Source organism: Lathamus discolor, chromosome 11, assembly GCF_037157495.1.
Source record: "Lathamus discolor isolate bLatDis1 chromosome 11, bLatDis1.hap1, whole genome shotgun sequence".
In the NCBI taxonomy this organism is placed as follows: domain Eukaryota; kingdom Metazoa; phylum Chordata; class Aves; order Psittaciformes; family Psittacidae; genus Lathamus; species Lathamus discolor.
This window is the reverse complement of record NC_088894.1, coordinates 12,385,071-12,410,145: the sequence shown is the minus strand read 5'-3', so window position 1 is coordinate 12,410,145 and position 25,075 is coordinate 12,385,071.

Below are 25,075 nucleotides of genomic sequence, written 5' to 3'. Positions count from 1 at the left end.
GATGGATTTAATTAGGGCCAAGAAGGCTGCAGGTTTCAGTTTGTGTATGCGGTCCTCGGTTTTCTTTTCCTCAGCCCAGCATTTTAAAAGCTTAGCCAGCGATCTGCATAAATTACTATGCACATTTTTTAGTTAGATTCTTAGGCCTAATTTGAGTAATGATAATGACTTTGACAGGGTCACAGCAAATGTTGTGGAAGGGAACAAGATGTATTAGTACTGGTGCTGTTCTCTCTAGAGAGAGTGCAAACACTGGGAACTGGCATGTTAACACTGATTTGAAGATATTTTCCTTGCTGTTGGGGTGGAGGCACAAGGCAAATGCTGGTGTCCATGGAAGCGTTTGCATTGGACATGATGTTTGTTTCCTGATGCCTGTTTGTTTCCGTCTATACTGCCCAAATCCCAGAGAGGCCCCAGGATCTCCATCCTTGGAGGTCATAGCTGACCTGGTCAAGCATTGGTGCTAGCTCTACTTTGAGGAGGACCTTGAACCAGAGACCTCCAGAGACCCCCTGCAACTGATGTTCTGTGGTTCCTCTGGTTCTGCACAAAGCCAACACCAGTTTCATCTGCCTGGAACAGCCTCTGTAGAAATTACTTGTTTTGGGTGAAAGAAGAGGAAGGGAAGATTATGATCCTCCCCCCCCCCACCCCGCCCCACCTTTCTCCATGAATTAAAAATAAGGAATTTTGCAGTAAGAAAAGCCCCATTTTTATTAATGCTGCACAGAGGCGAGTGATTTTGCATCTAGTTTTAGGAGAGCAATATAACTGGCTTTGACAGCCTGGTCTAATAGTAATAAAAAGGCCCAGCTCCTTGTAGTGCAACCTGATAGCAAAACTGGAGTGTGAATTTATCCCATAAAAATTCATCTACCATGGCTAAAGGCCTGTAAATTAAATTCTGTATTTTGTTGCTAAATAAAAAGGAAAACACAACAGCATAATGATAGAAGCATTGCTCAACTCTTGCAATTGTATCTTGTTAAAACATCACTTAAAGTAATCTGCAGGGTTTGATTAAAACATATATTTAAATGCACTATCATTTCCCATCTCTCCCCTTCTCCTCCTCCCCTTTTCCACCCCCAGGGATGTAAAACATTGCACTGAAGTTAGATTTCTTCAAAGAGAAATGATGAACCTATTACCCTGCACAGTAAACCCTGTCACACTTTGGTGATGGCTATATACCACATTGTCTCCAGCCACCAGCTTTAGGTAGTACTCACAGGGTCGAAGGATGTGCAAGATGCTCCCTGTGGTGACTGGAGATGGGGTTGGGAAGCTGAGAGCAGCAATGGGGGAGATGCTGCCCCATGCCCAGAGCTCTGTCTCCACCTTGCCCTGCTGATCTTCACCCCAGCTCCATAGAACTACAGAATCCCGGATTGGTTTGTGTTAAAAGCTCATCCAGTTCTAGCTCCCTGCCATGGGCAGGGACACCTTCCACTAGACCAGGCTGCTCATAGCCTGTGCAGCCTGGCCCAAGATAGGATGCTTGCAAGCATAAAACCTGAATAAAAGGAGAAAAAAATTGTATTAAAGTGCTTTTAGACATCAGAGAGTGTGTTCCTTGACTGTGTTCAGTTAAGGTCAACTGTATTAGACTGGAGCAAAAATCCACTGTGCTCAGTATCTGTCTTTGACAGCAAGGGAGAGGGAGTGAATATAATGGTACCTCCTTTGATCACTGTCCCAAGAGCCAGGAACATGCAGCTCATGCTCTTCCTGAGCCAGAGTCTCAGGTTTCTGTTGAATTTAAAGGCCTTCAATGGATTATTCTTCTATGAACTTGCGCAGCTGCTTTTTGAATCCTTCTAAAATCTCGTATCTGCTGGCTCCTGCAGTGAGAAGCTCCACAGCTGAGCCGTGTAATCTGTGAAAAGTGCCTCCCTCCTTTTGTCTGTTTTGAACCATTCAATTACTGCTTTCACTTAATGATCCCAAATGCCTGCATTAGGGTAGACCACAAAGAGTCATTTCCTACCTATTGTCTTTGTGCTTCACTCCATCTCCTGTGCCTCTCCATTCTGATTTTCCGGTCACCATTCTGCAAAGTCCTAATGTCTTTAGCTGGTTCTCATTTGAAGCTGTTTCATACTTTTGATGACTTTTGCTGCTTTCCCCTGGACTTTTTTTTCATTTCCACTTTATTCTTTTCAAAACAGAAAGCCCAGACTGTGCCCAGCTTTCGAGATGCAGGCAAGCCATGAATTTATTCAGTGGCATAAAGCACCAAAATAGATGTTCTCTATTTTGTTCTCTAATAATTCCAACTGTTTCTTTTGAGCATTTCTGAGTTTTTACAGGGCAATCTGTTATAGCCTCGAGATCCCCATCCTGCCTGCTCACAGCCTAATATTAGAAATACAGAATCGCTTATTAGCCCATGTGCATCACTATATTTGTCCATATTAGACTTAATCCATCACTTGGTTGCTTGGTCACCCAGTCTCTCGGGTTTTTCTGCAATTCTTTGCAGCCATCTCTACTCTTTATTGCTCTGGGTACCTTGGTATTTCTAGTAAATGCTGTTAAAGCAACAGAAGTACCCAGAGGCGTATATGCAGCTGTATGTACCTGAACATGCAGTTGGAAATCCATATACACACTCAAAGCATCACTGGTCAGCATCACCGTGTGTGGTCCTGTCAGTGAAGTGCTGATGGTCTTTATTTCTGCATGCGGCATTCACCAGATTTGGGATCACGGAAGAATTTCCCCCTGGGATATGCTGCAAAGAACTGAGAATATGGAGGAAGGTTTGGACTGACTGAGGACTTCTTTCCCCACAGGTTATCATTGCTGTTTCTAGTGCAATGTCCCCAGACTGGGTCATCCCGTGACATTAAGTGTAGTTCATTACTAGTGTGAATGCAGTTATATTTGACAGGCTTTGACATAAAAGCATAGAATCGTAGAATCAACTAGGTTGGAAAGACCTTTAAGATCACCAAGTCCAACCTTTATCCCAGGATTGCCAAGTCCACCACTAAACCATATCACTAAGTGTCATATCCCAATCCATATTCTACATCGAAGAGCATTGTTAGAAGCCCTGATTATTCCATAGCTTCAGTTCTGTTCATAGGTTGCCACTGCTTTCTTGTGATGTGCATTCCTGAGAGAGGTGAGTTTTACAATAAACCACATAAATTTACAAGAAATCTCTCCAGAAGTAATACCCTGTGAATTTTCCATTAGCTGCCAGCAGGAAATGGACTACCCTTTCCACAGCTGCATTGCACTGGAACCCACAAAATGTTTCTGGATGAGCCCACAGATAAGACTGAACAATGGCTCCGCATGAGAACAGGGATGGGGACAGGCAGAATAACAAAGTTTTTCCACTCCAGCACTGTTTCAGGTTTGCAAAACAAAGATGCAAGCCTTGCCTCGTCCATGTGGTGGTTTTGATCAGCACTTCCCCAAAACCCCACAAAGAACTGCTTCCCACACACTTTATGGGACAGTTAGCGGTCCCCCTGGAGCACTGCTGGGATCATTTCTCCCCTCTCAGGCTGTTTGTCACCTGCTAATGCACATGGCTGGCTCAAAGCACCTGCAGGGTAAAATGATGGAGTTGGAGGGTTTGAAAGATCAGGCAGGGTAAGTGACTGGGATCTGGCAGATCAAAGAGACCAACCAAAGTATTAGCTAAGGCTCAGACAGCCTTTGAGCTTCACTCTTAAAGGGCTCCTGTCTTCCAAGCACTGTGAAATGCCTCTGCATTGGGACGAACAGCTTGTAGTTACTGAAGGTGGTGGTGACAGACTGGGGGTGCTCCTATAAGCAACATGCAGAAGGTGCGGAGGTGAGGAAGACCTGCACCACTGACTGCTTGGACCTGGGATGGGCTTCAGCTGCTGCTGCTGCTACCATCTCAGAGCTGGGTCACTAGTCCTAGCTAGTCACCACAGCTCCTGTTGGAGTCAAAGAGACATCACCAAAGGGTTTTTCATCTTCTCCACCACTGGTCCTGCTTGGACCAGGCTGTCTCCCTCCTGAACTCTGCAGTGGATGCAGTGAGCATCATCCTGCAGCACCAGCTTGATATGAATCTCTTACCAGCATCTGACCACCTTTCTGCAGTTAGAAGGTAAAACTGGCTTTCTGCTGGTACCATGAGGACAGACAGTGACCACACTGATGTGAGAGTGATGCAGACAAATGACTTACTTGGGATAAAGGCAGCACAAACCTAACCTGTGTGGTTCTTTGAGCAAATCTGATCCAGTGAAGAAAGCCTGCAGCATCAGGCAGCTATGGCATCTTTCATCTGGCACTAGATCCTCCAAACTCAGCTCTTACTATCAGTCAAATGTGGGCTTTGAACTCCATGCTCTCAGGAAGGGAAAACAAGAGGAAAACAGACCATATGCCCCATGAGTTTATTCCACCAAGAGCATCCTTCAGGTGAGTGACCACATCCCCTGTGATGTGCAGGAGGCAGCTGGGGACCGGGGCTATTTTGGCACCCAAAGCAGTGGTGTGCCCTGCTCTAAGGTTGAGCTGCTGAGCTTCCCAGCAGCTGGAAATGCTTTGAAGAGCTGATCTGTACCCAAGGCTGCCTTTTTCCCTCTTCCTTTTTGACAGCAGCAGCAGGGACCTTTGGGCGCTTCAAAGGCTGATTTTAATCACTTACCTGATTGAAGCGATTGACTCCTTTAACTTTGATATTTCTTGTCATTAGCCTGCTGACCTCCGGGATTAAGATATTCAGCTTCAAAAGCCAAACTGGCTTTGTTTATGCTGGGGCTGCTCCTGCTTTCCCAGCATGGGATTCATTTCTCAGCACTGCTCAACAGGGGTCATGCTCTTCCCTGGGAACCAGGAGAGGCTGAGGGGCTGTATCTCACCCTGCCTCATCATCTCTTGCTTTATTTGCTATGGAGATGTTTGACTCCACTGGTCTTAGTGTGGGATTAGAGAGGAGGACGTGTCCTCTTCTCTTGCCAGCTTTAGAGATGACTTTTGTTCACACATTTACCAGGGACTGGTGTGCAATCCTAGCTGTTCCATCTTTCAGAAGAGCTGGGTTTTGCACTGCAGTTGTGCTCTTTGCAATGCAAGGCTGCTTTTCAGTAACATCTGGAAATCTAGAGAATTTCCAGAGGAACACCTTATGCTGGGTGCTCTGCAGATGGCAAGTTGGACCCAAACAACGCAAGGGGCTGAGACAAACCAGAGCAGATGGCTCTATCAGATGGCCCCAAAGTGAACCCACTGTAGGATGGTTACTGCAAAGCACGGGCTTGCAGCTCTGCAAACCACTCCTGTCACAGTCAGTTACTGGGGGCTGAGCATGAATGAGAGCTTCTGCTCCTCACCAATGTGGAGGGTGGGTTATGTCATTCTTCCCACCAGCCAGTTGTTGTGGCCCCCCTAAAGCCCCCTTTCCCTTGTGTGACTCCAGCCTGTATATGGGGGAGCCAGAATTTCTGGCATCCCTCTTTGGAGGGAGGCCATCTGATTTACTGTGTGGCCTCAGTAGACGTCAGGCATGTAGACAATAGTCTTGGCTAGACACAAATCTGGACCTGAACACTTCTTTCTTGCCTCTGAGAACTGGGGGTGAAGCCTCTACCTGCATCTGTATCTAAAAGGATGGAAAGGATAGGAAACCAATGTTACAAGGATCTAAAGCCTCCTTTCTGGGTATAAGTCCCATTTTCTGTAATCATTTCCCGTATGTGCCCAGACCTGAATTAATATGCCAAATGGGATCACCCTCTTGCTGTCCTCTCCAAGGGACTATTCCCTTTTTGAGCTGAAGCAACCAAGCTGGTCTCTGCCCCTTGCTGCTGTTAGGGCCGTCATACGAGAGGGTGATGGAGAGATTGCAGTAGGTGGTTCTGAAACAGAGAGATGTCAGTCTCAGGCTTGAGATCCTCCAAACTCTGAATTTTGTGAACATTTGTTTCTCCCAGCAGGAACTATTGTTTCTGACATATTTATCCAGATCAGTGCTACCTTGAGATATCACTTTTGACAGATAACCTTCTTAAATTAAACATACAAATGTGCTGTACTGAGAGGGAAGACATGAGCAGTAATGGTTCTGAGGATGATGGAGGAACCTGCCCATTACCTCCTCCTGAGCTGCTAAATTTGCTGCTTTAGTAGGAAAAGGAACTGCAAGCCAGCATGATGAAAGGGGTAATGGGAAGAGAGATAACAGGTTTGGGACTGAAGATGAAATGCTATTCAAATTAAGGGGTGGGAGAGGCCAGGGTAAAGAAGTCAGTTCTCTGCTGTATCAAAACTGATGCCAAGTTACAGAGGTCTTCTCCAGGCTGAACAACTTCAGCTCTCTCAGCCTGTCTCCACAGGAGCTTCAGGTTTATAAAGTGCATTTAATTTATATATTTTATTTTACAATTTAATGGCCACTTATTCCAAAAGTGAGGCAGTTCACACGATCTCCACCAAACTTACGACACTCCTACCCCTGCCCTGCTGCTCTCCTGTGCAGGAGGATTTCAATCTGCTCTTTTTCTCCTTGCTTCTCTCTGCCTCCGAGTTCCTCCTATTTTTCTTCTCTTCATCCCATTTTTCTTCCCTCATTGATGAAAACACCTTGACTGATTCCCCACTTCCCTCCCGCAGATGAAATGCCCAGTTCCTTGACAAACTGAAATTGCTAATAGTTCTTACTGCTTCTTTTCCTAAATGGAGTATTTCTGAAGAATTACTTAGCTCAGTGCTCCATCAGCGCCTTGCCTTGGCTGGGCAGACACACAGGCAGTCTGTGAGCAGCGCTAACAGCAGCGCTGTGATACCACGCTGCTGTGTGTCTATAATTGAGCTGGAGGGTTATGATTCAGTGTCTGGGCTTTGTTTTTCCTTAGTGAACTGTGAGGAACTCTCTGGAGGAAGCGTTTCTGCTCTTTGCTCAATTGCAGTTATGTATGTTCCTCCTGAATTCTCTCCCCATACGATGTCAACAGCACTCTTGAAAAATGGATAATCTATACAGGGAGTTTTACAGCCAGGTTCCATTTTTAAAAGTCAACAATAAAACACAAGCAGCAGCGAGGAAGAAACTGAAAAGAAAAAGGAGAAGAAAAAGAGTGGAAGAACGAAAGGAGGGAGGGAAGTGACTCTGAAACAGGGAGGGGAAGAAGGGGGAGATGGAGCCGCGTTGCTGGAGCATTAAGCTGCAGAGGTGAGGGGCAGGCAGAGGAAGGCTTGTTTTGGGACTCTGGAGAAAACTAGTCGTATCCAAATCGCATGCATGAGAAAGGAGCTTTAGCACTGCTCGCCCTGTCCCTGCTCCGCCAGCCAGCACTTGGCCCCATTTGCAGGATGAAATCTCCACCAGTGGCACAGCCTGACCCTCTGCAGGGCTGCTTGGCCACTGGATTCAATCTTTTCCCATGTCTAGGTCTGTAACAACTCTCCAGCTGAGGTGTGGATCCCACTGGGGCTTTCCTATTCTGGGAACACTATACAGTATACAGCCACTATTCAGAGTGACAAAGACAACTTCTGCATAGACACCTCTGCAGTGCCAAGATATGCTTCAGGTGTCTCTGCCCTTTCCATCTCCTTATCTCTGTCCAAATCCCTGATGATAAGGGGCTACTGCCATACGGTTTTGTTGTACTGTTCCATACCACGCACAGGCTTCAAATCCACTTCAGAGGAAAAGGAGTGAATAACAACAAATACTCCAGAACACCTTGAGACAGCAATGGCAATTTCAGCCAGGAAAAGGTAGCAAGGATTAAAAAGAAAATAATTGACAAAATAATACAATCTGGGAATTTCCCAGATGAAATGCTTTGGAACCAGCAGCACATTCCATTAACAGGATTTCATAGCAAACCCTTTTGTGTCTGAAGAGTTGGGTTTCCTTTTGAGTTACAGAGAGTTTTGAAATTTAAGAATCTTAACTGGAGGAAAAAGGTGTTAAAGGAGTAAATGAACCCTGAGAACCAAACCAACCCAACCCAAACCATTCTATGATTCTATGATTCAATGTAAAGACATCTTTTATACGACAGTCATGCAATTAGAGTCCTGCCTGGGATAGGGAATTGAGCCTCTACACCTGGGCTTTAGATATAGGTCTCTACCTAACCATGCTTTGTAGTTACAGCCATTTTTTACATGCCTCGGATAACTTGGTTTTAGGCTCTTAGTAAAACATCACAGGTCAAATTCCAAGCGCCTCTAATTTTCTGTGCCTATTTCTCTGCTCACTAACAATTTCCCAGAATTGCAGAGGCTGGGAACAGGAGCTGGTCACGTTTCTGCCAGAATCCACAAGCGGTTCTTCAGGAAAGAGAAACAAAAGAATCGGGGAAACCAATATTTGCAATTCATCCCCTCCACTTGATGACGGGAGCTGCACGTGAACTGTGGATAAGCAATGCTGGCGGTGACGCTCATGCTACGATGGAAGAAAACACATATGAGAGGTGATGGGAAGCTTCAGGGAGGGGAGGGAGAATGAGCACCAGCAGCATAGCAGCAATAATTAAAAATCCTCTTGGGAAATTTAGGGCACTCCCCAGCCGCTGCTGTGTGATGTGAAACAATTACCCCTACTACAGCTAAGAGCTGTTTAAACTAATTGGACACCATACCAGCGAGCTAGAAAGACTAGTAAATGCGTGTTAAGCAAACCCCTGGTGTGGCTCATGAATTGTAAAAGTGTTGTAGCTAATAGGATTCCGGCTGGAGTGAAAGGGAAGACACTTGGATGTTCAATATGTGAACTCAGCAAAGGGCTCAGAGGAGAAGCTGCAATTGTACTGGGCATCCTTCAAACAGGAACAAGTAGCTCCGTGGCTCAGTTAAATAAGAGCATCATGTTCTAAAGGGAAGAAAGTGCTTGAACACTGATGTCTTCTCAAGGTATTAAGGAAGGCTCAGGAGTTAGAATTCGGCTAAGAAGCAAACACACGCGGCAGTAGAGCTTGCTCAGAAACCTGACAGCAGCTGAGAGATTACAAGGCAGAGCCTCTGAAATCAGAAAACACTGAGAAATGTGGCCAGGAGGGAGCAGCGGGGATGAGCTTTGCCCATCTTCAGCCCTGAAGGAGCTGCCTTTGGCCTCCCCGTGCCACGCTGCCCATGCCAGCCCCATAAGCAACATAGCTGGCCTGAAACTGCTGTTTCCAGATATCTGGTCTTCCAATGCTTCACAGAAAGCAGGGACTTTCTTGGGAGAAGAAGAAAGTTAACCCCTCAAATCTGAATCTGTGTTTGACTCATGGCTGTGCTGAATCAGCAACGTGCATGCAACCATAGGAACAAGCCAGAGCATCACAGCTGGTGATGGAGGCAGATGCAGCCACATACAGAGGAGGAGCAGCACAGACACAGCTGGACCATGGACATGTGCTGCCATGGTCATCTCCATTTGCACAGGAGAGAACCTTGGTAAGAAGCGATCCCTGGGCTTGTGTACTCCTTTGTCAAACAACTTACTTAGCCATTAAGAAATTTTTCCCAGCAGACTTCATCAGCACACGACTAATTCCTCACTTCCAGGAAGGAGAAGAGACTAAAAAAATAGAGGCACAAGCTCCCTCAGTTTGCTGTCCTATGGGACTGGGGAACCCAAAGTTCATCTAATCCTTTGCTTTCAGAGCTAGCTCCTAATGTGCAATATGAGACCTCACCTTTAGCAGGGAGAATGAGAGCCAGGCTCGGAGACCATTACTGACCCCGGGATTGACCTGCCTAAATCCTTGGCTTCTCCGAGATCTTCCTGGTCAAGCAAAGACTTTCTCCTCAGGTAGGCAGATGCTGACTGAAGGTGTAATCACTTGTAGCGCTGTGTTTTGTCTGAGTTCTTGGGAGACTGATTTAGCAGCTTGCCATTGGCTCTGCAGTTCACAGCACAGACATACTTTGTGTTCTGGGTTTCCACCACCTATGGAGCTGGTTTTCTCGGCAGCTTATACCAGGACAAGACTATAGCACATTCGCCTTCCTAACCTGCAGCGGTTCCTGCAGGCAGAGTTGGTGTGGAACGGCAGGAATCCAAAATATGATCCCTATAATAAAATAATTTGATGAGAGCAATTCATGTCAATCTGTGTCTGGACCATGCAATAAGCTAGAATGAAAATATGATCTCTTACAGGCCCTGTTACCTTTATTGCCTTCAGCACATCTAAGCTAAAAGCTGGTCTCCTCAGTTTCACACAGGCCTCAGCTACTGGAACATTCACATACGGTTTGCGCTGTCTCAGGTAACATACATCAGCCACCCACCCTGCCTTGAAATCACAACACCATGGACACCTTCATGTCAAGGAATTCGGACATCATCTTGTGCCCTCAATCCCCACCAGATAAGTGTCCTGGACTCTGCAAGCTCTGAGGGTGTGAAAAGAAAGTTACTGGGAAGGCAGAAAGGACTTGGGGCTGAGCTTCTGACACAGGAAGTACCATGCTCATTTTGCAATGCAGTCGAGAGCCTGAAATGATCCTAAATCTCATCATGTCACCTGCGGGAGACGCAGCCATTTTTTACATGCCCTTTGAATAAATAGAGGTTTTCACAGCAACCTCCAGGAACCTTAATTTTTCACCCACACTAATAACCATAAACCAGAGACAGGCAAGTAATAAAATGTCAAAATCTATGTGGCTTAAAATCTGAGAGGACTCTCAAATGTCACTGAAACATGGAATGAAAGAAGGAGATAGGAGAACCTGTAGACGAGCTGTTGCTTTATGGGCTCATGCCTGTGGTGGTGGCTGGGCACTCATCATTCTGTCCCCCCTCAGTTTTGGCCAGGCTTTGTGGGACCATTTGAAAATGGTGATGGAGGTGGGAGATGAGGTGCTTTGGTGCTAAAGGACTAATTCCTTTTCTGGGGGAAATGAGGTGAAGTGAGGCTCCATTTCTTTGCTGTATCAATTCCAGTTTAATCCAGCCTCCATAGGAGCTCCTGATGAATATGAGTGCTGTGTGAGCATCATAGAACAGTTTGGGTTGGAACGGACCTTAAGATCATCCAGTTTCAAACTGTTGCCCTGGGCAGTGATGCCTCCCACTAGAGAGACCATGTTGCCCAAGGCTCTATCCAACCTGGCTCTGAACACTGCCAGGGATGGAGCATTTACCACTTCTTTGGGCACCCTGTTCCACTGCCTCACCACCCTTACAGTGAAGAGCTTCTTCCTTATACCTAACCTGAACTTCCCCTGTTTCAGTTTGAGCCCCTCACCGCTTGTCCTATCACTACAGTCCCTGATGAAGGGAATCTTGTCCCTTTGTTCTCTGGGTTTCCTTGTGAGCTTCATGTACTGTGTTGGCCCAGACAAATGTGGCTGTTCTAGCAAACCTGATGCTTCGAGGGGTTTAACACAGGGTGTCAGTCCATAGCTGCACAAAATGTACAAGTTAACAGGGAAGGTCCTGGACTTCTCCTCAGCCACTTCTCTCATAAAGATCATATCTAAAAATGCCCATCACAGTGATAACTGGAACAGAAATGGGAAAAGGTTTCCTCATCTGGTAAAAAACTTCCTATTTCAGACAAAAAGGTCTCCCCATGTCAGATTAGGATTAAAAATCAAGATTTCGGTCAGGTCTGTCCTGACCTCCTTCGCAGTCCTGGAAGGACCAACCAGGACCACAGTGTCTGAACATCACCAAAGACAGGGCAGGCTTTGCTTCAATGACTTCAGTGGCTAAGGTGAAAAAAGAGTGAGGCAAGCCTATCCCTTAGAGAATAAAGCAAAATAAACCTGTCAGAAGGACATAGCTGTTGCGAACAAAGCCCTCTGGTTTTACTGCTCAGGGAAGCACTCTTCTGTAAATACTCAGTAAATGAGTTAAAGACTAAATAGAACACCCCATATACTGTGGAGTGGAGCCCACTGGCTGCCCGGAATCCTCAATGAGTAAGCATCTTCAAAGGAATAAATCTGTTTGGTGACAATTTATGTTAATGTTTGTCATGATCAATCCTCCTGGATTTCTGTCCCATTGAATTCTCAGTGGCACAAGGATGGGCATATGCATTATGGATTTTCACTAAAGGAAGGAAGGAGAAATCCAAGAACAGTTTGTCCCTAGTTTGAAAGAAAACCCTTGGGTGTGCTTGGAGAGCAGACGTATTGAGAATCATACTCACTTTGTAAGGGCTGGGAATTGAAAATGCCAATGTAGCTTCAAAATTAAGAGAATTAGTGGAAATGGACAAATCTGATCTTGGGTCCATAGAGACGAAAAGGTGATTCTTACGCCAGGAATGTTGCAGAGGGAGCTCAATCTAAGCAGAAAGAGAAGAAGGGTCTCAAGGCAAAGACCAACATAGTCATTCACACAGTGTGAAAACCAGGCTTCCTAGAGCTGGACCTGTCCTTCCAGTAGCCCTGCAGCAAAGCTTACAAACCAAGACAAAAATGCTGTCTCCTTCTTGCATTCCTAGTTCAGATTCCCTGTAAAGCGTGGACAAGGGCTAGAGAAGGGAGGGAAGGAGTCTGATAGTGGAGGGAAAACACCCAGACGTTGTGGCCCCACTTGAATCAAGGGAGGCACCAGCAAACACTTGAGAGGAAACTCTATTGGAAGCATAAGGGTGTCAGGTCTGTGTGTGCTATATGGCCGAGCTGCCCGGGGTCTCTACATGCATTCTGCATGGTGCTGCTGGCATTCTGGATGCTTTCTGGTCACAAGACAGCAGCAGTGGTTGTATTTGACCCTTGTTCTGACACTGGCAACTCTGCTGCCTTGCTTGTTTCTGGGCTCTGCTCCTCTAGTATGGGGGACAGTCCTTTTATGCTCTGCCTTGGGAAATAGCACTGGGATGGCTGCCTCTTAGAGAAATATTTGCTGGCAAGCTCCAGGTTTTCTGTATATTCAGAGAGGTTTTGATCAACCTGAGATGCTCCAGAGGTTTCCCAAGTTTCAGCCGGCATCATCTGCATCCCCAGCGAGCCTCTCGAGGGATGCCTGTAATGATGCGCGGCTGGAAGCTGCTGTTTTGCTTTCTCCTGACACCTCCTCCGTGCACGTGCCTGCGCTTCTGCTTCGATTGCATCCTGCTCAGATGCTGCTGTAAACTGACTGCAGCCATGCGTGGCTTCTTCTCTGAGTCAGCAACACCGCTGCCGCTCCCGGGCAGCCTGGCATCTTCCTGTCCCTGCTCTGGCTGGGAGCTGGTTTTGGCCTCGTTGAAAGCCGCTTTGACCCTCCTGGTTCTCGGTGCAGGCGGGCAGGATGGTTTCCGGAGGAGCCGCTGGCTCCCGGTGCTTTGCGGACGTTCCCGGCTTTGCGCAGCTGCTGCTGGAGCCGTTCCGAAAGGCGCTGCCGGTTGTGTCCCGCTGTTGCCGGGACGAGCGCTCACAGCCCCGGGTGCGGCGGCCCCGCGCAGGGCCAGGCTCCGCTCCAGCCTCAGGGCGAGCGGGCAGGGGCTGCCCTCCGCACCGCGCTGCGGGCACGCGTGCGCTGGCTCCGCTCCCCGATGATGCCCCTTGCCCTGGCACAGCGCCGCCCGCCAGCGCAGCCTCAGCTCCTGCGCCCTGCCTGCCCCCGAGATGCAGCAGGAGAGCCCCAGCCCCAGGGCTCCGCTCTGCCCTCCCTACCTCCCCTCGCCTCTTCGCTTTCCCCTCCCGCAGCCGGTGTGCGGTCAGGTACTGCCCGTACTGGCGGAACTCCTCCAGCGTGCACACCACCTATGGGAGATGAGGGCAGAGAGCCCCGGGCGCGGTCAGACCAGCCCCACAGCTGCCTGCCCTGAGCCAGACCCAAGCAGTGGGAAGGGAGCTGCTCCCTGCACACGCTCGGAACCCACTCACAGGGAACCTTTTCTATGGCCCCGATAGCTCCAAACCTGCTTGACCATCTCTGGTGATGAAAGCCCCTCTCTTCAGCAAGCAGAAGTTGCGTTTGCAATGCTGGTGCTCCCGCAGGTGAGGGCTGTGCAGGCTGTTGTACTCTGTGCCCAGTCGGCAACAGTAGGGATCACCTAGGTCAAAAAACCAGGAGGAGCGTGGAAGCTGCAGCTTAGTATGAACGGGGCACGTGAGGGAAGAAGAGTCAAATGCGCTTCATGCTCCTGACACACATAGGGTTGCATTTCCAAGCCTCCAAGGCACAAACTAATTCCTGGCTTACTTCCCACTTCAGAGGAACAATACTCGCTACAGAGCCCCTCCAACAGAGAAGCCTTGTGTGTGCATACATTTTCTGTCTGATGGCTACCTACTGTTGTTCTTTGTTGTGTTCACAAGAAGCTGTTTACTGCAGGGGTGAGAGCACCCAGTGCTGCATCTGTAAAGAGCTAAGCTGAAAGGTTGCCTCCAGCCATGTCTTTTCCTCTGGCAATACTCTTCTCCATGCAGCTCTGGCCAGCCTGGAGCACTGCTATGGGCAAGTTCTTGCTCTCGGCACCATGGAGCCAAAAGCTTCCTTTGCCTCCCCAGCCCTGTCCAACTGCAGCTCCTGCTGTAGGGTAGGTGGCCTCAGGGACTCTTCTAAATGACGGGGACCCTGTAAACGAGAAGAGCTTTTCTACCCCTTTCTACTTCTTTTACCTTTTCCCCCAGCATTCCCCTGCTGAAGACAGCCTTGGAGCTGGGCTTCACATGGATCTTGACCCCAAGTGGGAGCTTCAGCAGCTCAGAGTGCACCCGCACAACCGTTAGTGCTCCCAGGCGCTGTCTGCTGCCCCTGAGCTAGGAAGAGAGAGACTCTCTCCAGCACTAAGTAGCTCAGTCAGTCTCCTGCATGGCAGTTGCAAGAAAAGGCAGAACCCAAGGTCTCAGAGCAGCTCCCATGGCCCAGGCTCCCAGGCTGAGCTGCTCACCTCTCCCCTTCCTCCTTGTGCACTCAGTGCCTCTGCCCTTTGAGCGACAGCAGCAAAGCGGTGCTCCATAGCTCCTTCTGAGAGCTCTTCTGGAGTTGTGACCCTGGGCTCATTCTGCTCGCTCCAGAAGCAGCAGCTGCAATCACTGCAGATGGTCTTCCCAGCACGCAGCTTCGTAGAGAAGTTGCCCATTGGGCCCTCATGATGTTGCCGTGTTGCTGACTTAAGCCATCATGTGCCACCTTTCTGTTTTCACATCAAAGCATTGCCGTGTTGCTGCCTTGGGCCATCACCTGCCAGCTTCTGCACTGTCACATCACCGTGTTGCCATGCTGCTGCATTGTCACATCATTGCTTTCCTCTGCCGCTGCCCGGCTACTTCTCTTGTCCTTCCCTCCTGGTGGTGGGCAGCCGGTACAAGGGGAGGAAGTTGGGTCCTGAGCTAACAGGGGGTACCTCACCATATCTGACCACTGATCGCATTCAAGTAGGGTGCAAATGGAACCCCTTGGGCAGCCATTTGGAGCTGCTCCTCCTCAGAGCAGTGGGTCTGCTGTTGGGGACTGTCCCCTTGGGTCGGGATGCCATCCAAGGGAACTCCTGGAGGCCTAGAGCCCTCCCTGGTTAGGTGAATGTGCACTTTGGATCACTGGCCATAAACTTCAAGAATCAGCAGAGTAGTGATGAATCCATGTGACATCCCGGATCTGTAGGTGACGTCAGTGGAGCTTTAACTGAGTTTGAACCATAAATTCCATTTGGCCTCAATTTATAGGTTCTGTGACATTAAAATTGGTGTGGTCGGTAGGATGCCTATGCAGGAATTGTTAGGGAGGCAGGGATGTGCCCCTTCTCCCCCTGGTGTACAGTGGGTGAAGGAGAAGTGGTCCGACCTGCTATCGGCCATAGAGAAAATTAAATAAAGCTACGAGTGTGGTTGTGTTGGCAAAGAGAGCACGTGCACCGTCTCAGGCATGTGCTCGGTACAGGCACAGGATGATAATGGAAGATCTGGAAGAGAGGTTTGGAGAAGCCAAACCATTAAATCGGGGCTGTTCAGCCTGGAGAAGAGAAGCTGCTTGGAGAGCTTGGAACAGTTTCCAGGATCTGAAGTGGGCTACGAGGATGCTGGAGAGGACTCTTCATCAGGGACTGTAGCAACAGGACAAGGGGCAATGGGTTTAAACTTTAAGACAGAAGATTTAGGTTAGCTATAAGGAAGAAGTTATTTACTGTGAGGGTGCAGAGGCTCTGGCACAAGGTGCCCTGAGAAGCTGTGTCTGCCCCATCCCTGACAGTGTTCAAGGCCGGGCTGGACGGGGCTTAGAGCAACCTGGTCTAGTGGAAGGTGTCCCTGCTGTTATAGGAGTTTGGATCTAGATGATCTTAAGTTCCTTCCTAACCCAACCCATTCTACAATTGTGACTGAATCTCTTGGAGCACACAGACAGCAATAAAGATGCAGATAAACCATGAACTAATTGCATTAGAAGGCTATGTGTCTAATTGGGCTCTGTCTGTCCTATATTCTCTACTGCTGAGCTCCTTGGGATGAAGCTAGCACTCCATGGAAGATCCCCTTGTAGTCACCAGCTGCTTTGGTGGTTAGGGATCAAGGCTCAGCACTGGAGTTGCATGGCACCCAGTGTCTTCTGCTACTGTATGGTTTGGGCTGTCTGCTTGAGCGCAGTGTCCTGGGACACCTCAGTGGGAAAGGTCCCTGCCCATGGCAGGGGGGTTGGAACTGGATGATCTTGAGGTCCTTTCCAACCCTAACTATTCTATGATTCTATTCTATGATTCTATGAAACAGATCCTGGGAGGCTGCAAGAGACTCTAGTGCTGGGGTACAACTGACTTCTCCCCCAGATGTCAATGCCTGCAGGGTCAGGGTACCTCAAAGCCATCACTGGGCTTACCCAAAGCCGTTCCCAGGAGATGGAGTACAAGCTGTCCCGTTTCAGAGATGTTTAGCAGACAGGCTGCAACTGATGAGTGCAGCAGCATCAGCACCCACTGTCAAACCAGAGCCTTGCTCCCAGCACCAGCTTTGTCCCTGGCAGTGTTCAAGGTCCCACCAGCCTCGAGGGTCAGGGCTTCAAGTCCCCTTCAAATACAAAGCAAGTGACAAGAACTTAACAGCAACAAATATTCTCATGCCAGCCTTGACTCCTATTATGTGCAAGATTTCACAGGTGACATTCCTATGACGCTGTTCCTCTTGTGAGCGCAGACAGATGGACCACTGCAGCAATAGAGCTTACTCAGTCCAGAGATGTTCCTATGTCACTTTCCAACTTAGCAATGCACATAAACATATTTTACATGTAAACTGGGCAATTAAGAAGGCAAATGTTTTAAAATATGAGGATTTATTGGCATAAAATTTGCCATCTATCAACACTGCATAAATAGTTTTACATAAAAAGCCATCTGGAAACAGGTTGTTTATCACATTTATTCAGTTACAACTTGCTGGGTTAGAGTCTGTGCCTAGCTCATTAGCTGTCAAGACAGTTTGACGTTGCTGATGAGAGGTGGATGTATTTGAAATTCTGCACGATGCATGAATATTAACTTCAGCTTTTAGGCAGCTGCACTATTGCAGGCAGCTTGGACATGCTCTGCAGGGTAGGAAAGCCTGGAGAAGAGAGGCTGCATGGTGACCTCAGAGCAGCTTCTAGTATCTGAAGGGGCCTACAAGGGTGTTGGAGAGGGACTCTTCGACAGGGACTGTAGTGATAGGACAAGGAGTGATCAGCTCAAACTGAAAGAGGGAAAGTTCAGGTTAGATACAAGGAAGAAGTTCTTTACTGTAAGGGTGCTGAGGCACTGGCACAGGGTGCCCAGAGAAGCTGTGGCTGCCCCATCCCTGGCGGTGTTCAAGGCCAGGCTGGATGGGGCTAGGAGCAACCTGCTCTAGTGTGAGGTGCTCCTGCCCATGGCAGAGGTTTGAAACTGGATGATCTTAAGGTCCTTTTCAACCCAGACCATTCTATGATTCTACACTGGAATTCCTCTGTAAGAAGAAAGCAGGGTGCAAAGCTGCTCTTGTAGACTCGGTCTGGCTGGAAACCTTGGGATCAGGTCTAGAAAGATATTTGACCTTCCCAGCTAGAGTAGAAGGGACAGGCTGTGGGGATGATGGTGGTAGCAGGTTTACCTGTCAGTCAAGAACAGGCACAGCCTCACATTGCTGTTTTCAGACAGCACAGGAGAAAGAAGCACATGTTGCATCTTCTGAAGAGGTGCTAGAGTTTTTCCTCCTGGGAAACACCATGGGCTGCAGACAGCTCCTCTGCCTGCTGCAGGCCAAAGCAGCAGTTTAGGAGTCATAATATCAAACAAACAGACACTGGCTTTTCCTGACATTTGCCATCTCCCTTGGTTTCAGTAATTAGATCCCCTGTTTTTAAATGTCAGCTCTCACGAGGTGATGCTATTGTATTTAGCACCGTGCCCTTCTACTGGTTCCAAAACACTTTGCAGAGGTACTATAAATAACCCAATAACAAGAGCCGAATAAGCAGTTACAGCAGAAGGGGAGAGGAAGTTTATGCATCTCAGGGTTGCTTGGAAATGAGGGGAGAGCTCCAGAAACGCTGTCCACCAGAGCAAGGCTGCCCAAAAGATGACTGTCCCATCCACACAGCAGGGAGAAGGGGGACAAGGGAGGGTCAGCTGCAGCAGGGGACTGGTATGGTGACACTTATGCCTGTGGCTCAGGCAGATCTGTAAGGGTGGCTCAGCCATGAGCTGACATCGTGGTGCTGCTACATGCTCAGGTCCTTGGCCAACATCTTCAATCTATCCTAGTCCTGATGCCTCTGTAGAATGGGGGAATAGTGATATTTACTGCCTGCCCTTTGTTTAACTCTGCTGTCAGTTTTGGTCTTCAACCTAGAAGTAGTTGAGCTTCATCTTATGTCTTTAGTGACTGGGACAACCAACCGAGTTCGCTCCTCTTGTCCTAACACAGGTATCATGAGACAAACCCTGTACAGTGTAGGCTGAGTCTACCCCTTCAAAATTCACACCCCCCAGATTATTTGAGCCTCAGAGAGCTGCCAGCATTTCCCTGGGCCACAATGTCCTTGTGTCACCTGGACTGTCACTAGCACCATGCAGATGTGATAAGCCTGTGCACCAGCTGCAGGCCACCTCCAGGAGCCTCCTGGGCCACCAGCAGACCACAGCAACAGGGACATGCACAGTCATGAGCGATATATTATGAGACAGGGGAAAGTCAGATAGTATATGCCCAGAAAATCCTGTGTTTGGGTTGTGTGCTCCTCTGGCAGTGAAGATCTGCTTACTTTGTAGGGCCCAGAACCAATGATTTGAAGTTGGCACTTACGGGAAGGCGTCAGCAACAGGAGGTGGACTTTCAGCTAACAAAGGTGTAGTATTTTAAGCTGGGGAGGTGCATTTACTCCTTCCACTCCACTACTCCAAGGAAGATGCTGGGACCAATAGCTGCTTTGGCAGAGGCAGGCAACAGCCACTTCCCAGCACTGATGCTCTCTGCTTTCCTGTCTCAAGCTGGAATTGAGCGAGACTTCTACCTACGCACAGCGGTTTAAGGCATGAGCCACAAAATAAGAGGTGTCGTGTGTCCCTATTCACTGAGCAGGCTTCTCAGGAAGAGCTTCAGCATGCTATCGGGTTGTTTTGAGTCGCACCTTTGTAGAGGCAGAATAACTTTTGCTAGTTCAGCGGCAGAATTGTACCAACCTGAGAACTGCTTAACAAATGGTCACGATTTACAGGATCTGTACCATAAATGTGCTTTTTTATTCTTTCGTTGAAGGGAGGTAAAAATGTATATTAAAATACAAGCTTGCAGATATTTCAAAAGAGAGATCCTATTTACATGCATCATCCCCATGAAAGAACAGTTGATCTTTTTTCAACAGGGCAAATTACACCAGATGACCTCACACAGCTTTATATATTTGAACCCGTTACAATGATAAGAATGAAAGGTAATTGGTATGACTGACACTGTCTTCTCTGGTGGCAACTGGCCTGGCTCTGCTTGCCACTGGCCCCCAGGTAGGACGAAACTCCAGCAAGAGGCTGGGAGATGTGCTTGGTGAGACAGGCCATTTATCAGCAGACTTCAGTATTGGCCTGTGGTCATACACACTCATTAGCAGTAACATCCTTGTTCAGTTCATTCAAGCTCTGCAGTGGTAAGTTCCCGAACAGATCCCAGGTAAGGGAAATGACTTTACCTTTTAAGCTGCTCCTGTTGTTATTAATCATTTAACAACTCAATCTAGGAACTTTATGGCTGTCACTGCATCACATCGCTCAGTGATGGCTGGGCTTGAATACAAATCTATTTCTGTGGCACAGCCCAGCCCCTGGAAGGAGCTTGTCCCTCAGGCAGTAGGATGAGGTGCTGATGTACAAACAAATACTTGTGGTGCTGATTGGCAGAAGGCCAGTGGAATATAGACAACCTGTAAATATTAACTACTGCCTCCTCACAGGCAGTGCTGAGCAGGGCTGCAGAAGCGACTTTTGCATCAGATTCCCAAAGCCCTGACGACTTCAGGACTTTCGCTCTGGTTTGTGTGTTAAAACAATACAGCAGTCTCAGGTTGGTGGCCTGAAAAACACAAGGGATGCAGCTACCGGGTTATAGAGAAGGCTGGCGAAGGTGTGTAGGGCTTTGGCTGTAGGTGCCTAGAGTTAAAGCGCTTCTTGTTTCAGATCAGAAGCAAACTTCTAACAATATAGCATTGGGAAGCAATTAAACCCCACCAAGATCACCTGAGTCACGTATGCCCCAGCAATAGTAGTGCTGCTGCTATCAGTCTGAGGATATAAGTTGGTCTAAGGACATAAACCTGCCAAAGAGGAGCTGTCACAGAGGACTTCCTTAAATATCCTCAGTGGGCAACTCGTGAGTATCCTTAACTTCACTGCACACACAGAGGCAGAGGCACAGTGAGAACTGACTGTGGATTTTAGTGTGCACATCAACTTCCCTGGAAGTACCTGATCTCCATGTGCAGAGGACGGATAACAGAGTATATGGACTGTGCACTGATTCAGTGCTTAAATCTCAACAATTAAGTAGTCTGAGATACTCAAAAAAAGAGGGGCTTTAATTGCTGATGGTGGGAGCCTTCTCTTTAAATGCTTTTTGCTGGTGCTTCCTGCAGAGCAGACCTCCCCAGTTCCCCACACCTCACCACCCCAGGCTGGTTTGGTTTCTGCTTTCATATGTTCAACGGCACAGAAAACATTTGTACAGAAACAAAAGGAGCTCAGCAGGCTACCCCTGTTACAGCCACATAGGCTGCTTAGGCTTGGGTCAGCCAACAAACCCTTGTCTCCCCTGGGGCACTGCGGTGTGGAGAAGTTAAATGCTTCTCAAACGCGATGTGAAAACACTAAATGCACCCTTCTCTTACCAGGCTTCCGTAGCTAATAAGGGGCAAGGAGGCAGAAGCACATGTGTTAATGCAGCAGGCTGACAAACACAGCTGCTGACAGAAATGCAATAGATGAAATCATCAAGGGAGTAGAATAATAACCTAGCCAGGAGATAATAATAAAAGCCTGATAGCATTCACACAGGTCTATAGAATGTGTTTGTCACTGGACTCCTTTCTCCCTGGTAATAGTAATTATTAGTAACAGGGGACAAATGGCGTGCTTATTTCTGAAGAGCACTTTGCTATATGAACCATGGGGGCTGGCCACGATGGGAATAATATCTCACCCACCTTCCTCAGCACAGCCCTCTGGCCACCATGAGCTGGTGATCAGCAAAGCACCTTATCCCAGACAGGCCAGCACCACTGTGAATCTTTGCCCAGATTCACCACTTCTCTGGGCACCCTGTGCCAGTGCCTCACCACCCTCACAGTACAGAACTTCTTCCTTAACTAACCTGAACTTCACCTGTTTAAGTTGGAATCCATCACCCCTTGTCCTATCACTCCAATGGGCACAGAGTACAACAGCCTGCATGACCCTCACCACCATCGCAAACACAATTTTCGCTTGCTGAAGAGAAGGGATCTTGGAAACTTGGGAAACCTCTGGAGCACCTCAGGTTGATCAAGATCTTGTCTCTGAATATGCGGAAACCCTGGAGCTTGCTAGCAAATATTTCTCTAAGAGGCAGCCATCCCAGTGCTATTTCCCAAGGCGGAGCATAAAAGAAAGACTGTCCCCTGTACTAGAGGAGCAGAGCCTGAAAGCAAGGAAGAAGAGTTGCTGGTGTTAGAACAAGGGTCAAATACAACCACTGATGCTGTCTTGTGACTGGAAAGCATTCAGAACTCCATCTCCAGAGTTCAGCAGCACCATGCAGAACACACATAGAAACCCTGGGCAGCTCCACCAGACAGCATCCACAGACCTGACACGTTTGTGCTTTCAATAAAGTTTTCCAGCACCAGCATGAACCTTCGCCTCAAACTCAGTGCAAGCATCAGCCGCTGAAGAGATCAGCATCTGCAAACCTCTGGCTTTTCAGGCTTTCCATGGTGACAGAGGCTCTGGAAGTGGTTAGTCTCTGCAGCATCCCCTGAGCTGTAAGCCCAGCATAGCTCAAGAAAGAGCAGATTCTAACACAAGTTTCCTTGGCCAGTGGTTTTGAGTGCTTCAGCTGAGCAAATACGCCAGCACTGCGGTCCTTAACCAGATTAGTGCTCAGAGCAGCCGCAGTTAAACTTTTCCATAGGCTATACCAGCAGGCTGCAGGCCATGGCAGGAGCGACAGAGCAGCGCTGTGTACAGAGCAGGGAGAGGCAGACACTGCAGCACTTTAACCAACCAGAGCAGATTTATAATTCAATACCAGGATTAATAACATATATCACATTTAGAGTCCTTCGTGTGTGTGGCCAGGCAGATTAGCAAATGAATATGAAATTAGTGCCATAACAGCAGGCACAAATTATTTAGAGTGTTCTCTATGAGTGAGCTCCAGGGAGGAGCTGTAAGGTTACTCAGCAGACCTGGCAATGTAGAAAGGGTGTCGGGCTGGTAAACTTTTGCTCTCATTCCAGCAAACCTGTATTTTTGCTCCAGTTATTCCAGCCGAACCCAGGACAAGAGGATAAAGGGCATTTGGTTAAGGTGTTGCACACACAGTAGTGAACAGCAGACACAGTAGGTGTGCAATACTCTGCTGCAATGTGAGGATGACCATATGCGTCTGCCTGATGATGGCTGATATACAGGGAGAGGCTAGAAGAAACCAGGGAATCATGAAGTGATCTTTCTTCTGAAACCCTGCCTCACTTTCGGCAGCTGGCAAAGCTGTCCAAGGATGCACCTGCACTGCCAGGTTTGACAGGCACCAGTGCCTTCCCTGCTTCACATCACTCCCAGGATGTGTTCATGCCTGTGATGAGGAGTTTAATTAGGCACCACAAGAAAAAGTGCTTCTGCAGCACTGGACTCCGCATCTTAGATTGTTGTGAGACTCTTCTGCAAAGATCTCATGGGGTGCAATCAAAGACTCCAACCTTCAGGCACATAATCACTTCAGAAACTCATAAAATTAAGTGGCAGTTCACACAGAAAGATGGGAAATAAAGAATCACAGAGAGAAAATATCTGTGTCTACATGAATCTGAGGAGGATGTAATTAGGCATTGACAAGACATAAGGGATTGTCACTGGTTTTTAAAAGAGTGGAACAGGACCCCTTTGTCAGTGACCCTCATTCCTCTTATGCATCCCAAAAGTGAACAAGGTTAAATACCACCTAGATTAGTTACCTAACTTGGAACTGGAATAATGAGTGTGAATCTGCACCTCTGCTGTACATAAAACCTTGTGCAGACTGACAGCAGCATCAGGTTGTGCTTTTGAAAGGTGAAATGTTCGCAAGTGCAGGTGAGGGCAAGCCGCAAAGCCTGGTCCTGGTGAGAGGCAGGAAGAGAAGTGGCTGTGTTAAGCAGTCTAACAGCACCCCTGATTAACAACTGTCCCCAGGCTGAGCTACTGAACATCAGAGTTCAGCAGGTCACCTGTTATGGCAGAGCTAAAAGGCACTGAAATGATGTGGAATGAGAAGGATTTATTTATTTATAAATCTGGTTATCTGCTGCCACGCTGGAGGAAAGGAGGTGAATGCAGGAGCACTAGACATGGACCCCAAAGGCATGTGGGAACAAAGGCACAAAGAAAAGAGCTCACTGGTAAAAATACAGGACTCCATCCTTCTTTCAACACCCATCCAAATGGCTCTCTGCTGCTTTAATAATAGCACATGAAAACCAAACCTGGCTGTGCTTATTAAGAGTAATCTACTCATCTGTACGTCTCTCCTCATCAAGGGCTTCCACATGCTTTCATTCCTGCTATGTCTTCTAATGGCTCCCACAAGCATATCCAGACTCTAGAGATCTTCACAAAATGCTGCCTTTGATGGCTTGTAGCAGGAATTCAGCATTAGGGCTGCACAATGGGCTACAGAAGTAGCTGCCTGCACTGCAGAACTGAACAAGGTCCAGTCACGGATTTAACTATTATATATACATATAAATGTGTATGTTAAATGAACAGAACCTGTATGCTTTTATCCATGTCAGAAAACAATGCTGCTACTGGGTAATAAGAGGGAGCTGGGTCCCTGTTAGTGTAGCACTGTGTCTAGGTGAGAAATCAGTATATAGCTTCGTACATCACAGTCCTATCCTACTGAGGATGTCCCAAAGGGTCATCAGGTCTGTCTACAACTCCACACCATAGACTTAACCTTGTTCATGTTTGAACCAGGCAGTACCCATAATAAAAACACCCAGCTATTATTTTTCAGTTTATGCAATGGAGAATTGTTCATTGCTTTAACAAGGTTGTCCTTTGTTAAAAAAACATACACCTTATTTGAAGTCTGAATCATTTATCCTGTGCTCTTAGTTTCAGGTCTCACCATATTTGTGGTATTAAATTTCCCTACATTATTTGGTCACCTTGGGATCATTCATCCTTGACCTTCTCTTGGCTAAAGTTTGTCTGACTGAACTTCTGGAGTTATCCACCACCCTGACATTATGTCATTATATAATCTTTCCTCAGGTGCATCTCTAAATATCTCCTCCGATTTAGGAGGACCTTCCTCAATGGCTGTTATTAAACACTGCACATCTGACTGGCACATTGCTGTGGACCTTCATACGGAGTGCTGATTACACTCACGCCTTCCATGCCTCACTGCTTCCCAGCACAGTCATGCCTCCATTATGGGTATAGCCTTTACTCCCCTGGGAATGACTTCACATCCATCCCTATTATTTGCATATGCTGAG